A 4,362-nucleotide genomic window follows, 5' to 3' on the forward strand; every position below is an offset into this window, starting at 1 on the left:
GAAGAAGAAGGAAAACGAGAACAAGAAGGAGAAAGAGAAAGCGATGACAACATAAAACTGAAGTGACATTTAAAGAAAATTATTTTTTTAACTTGTGGAAATTTTTTATCTTGTGTGTGTATATACACAGGCTTGCTAATGTGTGTGAAAAAACAATGAAAAAAAATGAGTGTCAACCATTTCCTTCCACCTCATTGGAGTTGATGTGTAGGCACAGTTTTAGGGCTGTACTATTGAGTTTATATATATATATATATATACACATATATATGTATATATATGTATATATATACATATATATATACACACATATATATATATATATTGAGTTTCTATATCTTTACCTCCCTTCCAACCCTTATTCTGTTCTAATCCCTTCCAACCTCTCAATACTAGGTAGGAGAGAGAGTATGTTAGAGAAAAAAAGAGGACTTAGACTTCTATAGGCCACTTCCTGCTGATTAGGGGCATTGGGTTACTTGGGGAAGATCCAATCTCCATCTCCAGAATATCTAGCATCCTGCAACCCAGCAAACACAACAATAGCAAACACAGCATGAGGATGAACCAGCAGAAGCAGTGGAAACAGCAGCCACCACAGGTCCTCTCAAGGCTCTCCCATTTATACCCTCTCCAGAGACCCCGGAATGAAACTATCTGCAGCTGGCAAAAAAATCACACCTCTGCTAGTGCACGAGGCAAATCATAATCACCTGCCGCAAATTAGCCACTTATCCCACAGCTGGGATTCAAGCAAAAATACATTCACATAACATAATTGGGTTTTAAAAAAAATACTTTCACTATAACAATGTCTTTTGATCCTAATCATGACTGCTTAGGCAAGGCTGTCTCCACCCTGATCTCCTTGTAGTGGGCACTAGGATTACAGATGTGCACAACAGCATCCCACTTCACATAGACTCCAGGGAGTCGAACTCAGGTCCTGACGTTTGTGCCACAAGCTCTTTACCTCCTGAACTATCTCGCTGGTCCTGAACATGGGAAATTTCAAACATGCACAGTATAAACTCTGTTTAAATTAGGTTTGTATTTCCATGTAAATGCATAAGTGCATTTGAGGTAAATTGTCAGTGAGTGGTTTCATAAAAGGATGTAGAAGCTCAGCACATGTGTCATGGTTAAAATTGGGAGAGTCGCCCTCTGGGTCAGATGCATTCGCATAGGTGGTGTCATTGGGAGCTGTTGGTGCTGGAACACCTGTCAGTGACCTTCAGGGTGATGAGATTGTCTCCTTTGGTGTTGTCACCTGGCTTAGAACATAACACAGTGTATACCTTATTTATAACTATTTAGAGGCATATGTGATCCCTGCCCCTTCACAGGCCCCTACTTTCCTCTAATAGGTAGACATGTTTGACAGCAAGGAAAAATGGCAGATCCTTCCCCATTAAAATGTTCACGTCTTGGCAATTTAAAACTCAAAGCATTTTTTTTTACCACCTGTCAGACTCAAGGAGAAGTATAGAGATTAAGGAATAAAAGACTTCTAAAATGTTTCCTGAATCTAAAATTCCATAAATATGCTAAATAGTAACAACCCACCCATTGTTAAATGCTAAATAGTAACAATCTGCCCATTGTTAAATTTATGTCATCTCTTCTGCTGTGCACATGAGAAGATTTAGATGCATACTTCTTGTCAATTAAAGAGTGAATTTGGAGTAAAATAATGAGCTCCATTCACATCTTCTCCCGTAAGCCAGCAGGATTGGGAAGCCCTGAAGTAAGCTTCTCTTTGCAAATCCGGAAGGAGTACCGTTAGCCTTGTGGATGCAAACATAGATGGAAAACTGAACTTGGGACCGGGAGAAGCTACAATGTGTCAGATCTAACTCACATGTGCTTGATGTGTGCCTGGACCAAAATGTTTCCTTGCTTCAGGGGTAAGCCAGCAGGGACGTTGTGCAAGTTTGTGGCCAGACACCCCAATAGCTCTCCCATTTAATCTGTGAAATGTGCCTCTTGATATTTCAGGGCTAAAGTTCAATCCGTGGTTTTGCTTCGAGGCCAGGAAGGAAGTCTTCACAGTGACGCTGATAAATTATTCATTCTTCCAGTGGACTTGGTTTTTAAGCATCCTTAATGCCAGCCATTATTTTAATATCCTGAAGATAATTGCCTTGTTCCCGGTGGTTTGAGTGACATATGCTAACATACCGTTTCTCTCTTAGCTTGTTTATAATAATGAAGTGTGTCACTGTTTACTGGTGTGGCACAATGAAGCCTGTTTCTTGGGTGTTCGTTTTAGGTGTTAATACTGACATGACCCATCCTTTCTGATTTATGAACAACCCAGGATTTTTTGCCAGCAGCCTGGACTGTGGATGACGCTGTGACATTGGGAATGCTTTCCTAGACACTGTCCTCCTGAGTGGTCTTTGCTTTTCATTTTCTCTGCTCAGATCAACAGCGACTAGGGACCAGCCCAGCACCCCAGGCCTTCCTCTCAGCCACTGTCTTTCTTTACCTGTGTCACTTAAACTATGTCATGCTTTATCTGGGCTTCCCAGGAGCTTGGCATGGGTAAGAGCTCCATAAGACGCTGATGACTCCATGTTTGTTGGACGGTCGCGTATCCACACAGCACAGGGGTGCATCACCTCCCTGACCTCCAAAAGGTTCATGCAGTAGGTCTCATGAAAAGGAGACCGAGGCTCAAGGAAAGCTTTAGTGCCAAGATTAGAACCAAGGCCTTAGAGTGATAGTGATTCTTTCTGCATCAAAATCTCTGAATGAGAAGAGCTACCATTCCGGACTAAAGCTTAGCTTCGAAGTTCTCCCATTCACTAACTGGTCACTGCATTAGCCATGAGCTCCTGAAATCCTCCATGCCTCTGGTTTCCTTCCTCTAGCTTTGGAATAAGCAACCGCTCAATGACAGAAGGGAATGTTCCAGCATGTTGGCCTCCAAACATATAAGCTTGTCCTTCCTTGGTGGTTTGAATGAGAATGGCTCCTTTAGGCTCCAGCTGGTGAAACTGTTAATGAAGGATTAAGAGGTGTGACCTTGGAGGAGGCATGCCACTGGGGAGGGTGGAGTCAGATGTTTCAAAAACCTATGCCCCGCCATCTTCTGTCCAATGCTTGTGGATCAGATGATGATCATGTCCATCTGGAACTGTGAGCCCCAAATATTCTCTCTTTTAAATTGCCTTTATCACCGCTTCACAGAGATACAAATACAACTAAGATATCCTCTAGGAGTCTTCTCCTTCCAGGGTATCATTCTGCTACTTTGTAACATCTCAGCCCCGATGCCTCAAAGCAAAGGCAAATTGTTTTTTTCTGTAGCTCCATCAGCATGTGATTGTTGAACGCCCTCCTCCTGATCACTGGTCCCCATCATGCCATAGGCTCCATAAATCCAGATCCTCTTTTACCTGACTGTTTTCATGATTGTATTTCCCAACCCAGGACAGTGACAAATGACACACAGTTACGGACTGATGTTTGTTTGGATGAATTATCTCTTAAAAGAGAACTTGTGTGAAGGGCCAATACATCATTCTTCCTTGGAATAACTCAATTGAAGCCCCATTAATCTCACGCCACTGGTCAGGATGAGCTTAAATTATGAACGAAAATCCAAGAGTAGGAATAGAGAACACAGGGCTGGCCTGGGACACTCGGAATGATAATGCTTTCATCTATAAGCCGTTTCAAGGTCAGTTGATCGTATAGGTTATATTGTTATATTGATAAGAAACCTATAACTTAAAAAAAATAGACTTCAGGTATCTTTGTGACCTGTCAGCTGTGACAACCCCACTTCATAGCCACGGAAGAACACGTTCCTGTTTATGGCAAAGCTGTCACCAGTTAATTGGTGTCTGGTTCTGATTCACACAGATAACCTTCTTCACTGTAAAAAAAATTATAGGTCCTAAAAGTACAGCCCAAGCCTCCTGACTTCCAGACTACTATTCCTTCTGCACATAAATTAAAGTGCTCAGGGACCACCCAGTCACCAACAGAGCTTTCAACCAGATGGTGCTCTCTTACAAAAATAAAATCTTTTGGTTGCCCACACGAGTCCTGGGTTGTAGTACTTGAACATTCTGCAGTTAAGGTCCATTCATAAATTTATTCTGTCCTTCATAAGCCTCATGTGGTAGGTTGAGTAGGCCTGCCCCAGGGAGTGGCACTGCTAGGTGTGGCCTTGTTGGAGTAGGTGTGGCCATGTTGGAGGAAGTGCGTCACTTTGGGGGTAGGCAATGAGACCCTCCTTCTAACTGCCTGGAAAAGAGTCTTCTCCTGGTTCCCTTTGGAACAAGATGTAGAACTCTCAGCTCCTCCAGCTGCATGCCTGCCTGGATGCTGCCATGCTTCCTGCCTAGA

The 4,362-nt window shown here is 42.7% G+C and overlaps 1 non-coding gene across 1 annotated transcript; it reads left to right on the forward strand.

The window, feature by feature from the left end:
• The first annotated feature begins 3,752 nt into the window (after nucleotides 1-3,752).
• Nucleotides 3,753-3,882, forward strand: LOC116075565. The gene has a single exon (XR_004112606.1). It is a non-coding gene; the product is annotated as a small nucleolar RNA SNORA24 (small nucleolar RNA).
• Nucleotides 3,883-4,362: the final 480 nt, after the last annotated feature.

This window comes from Mastomys coucha, unplaced genomic scaffold (assembly GCF_008632895.1).
Source record: "Mastomys coucha isolate ucsf_1 unplaced genomic scaffold, UCSF_Mcou_1 pScaffold3, whole genome shotgun sequence".
NCBI classification, from domain to species: Eukaryota; Metazoa; Chordata; class Mammalia; order Rodentia; family Muridae; genus Mastomys; species Mastomys coucha.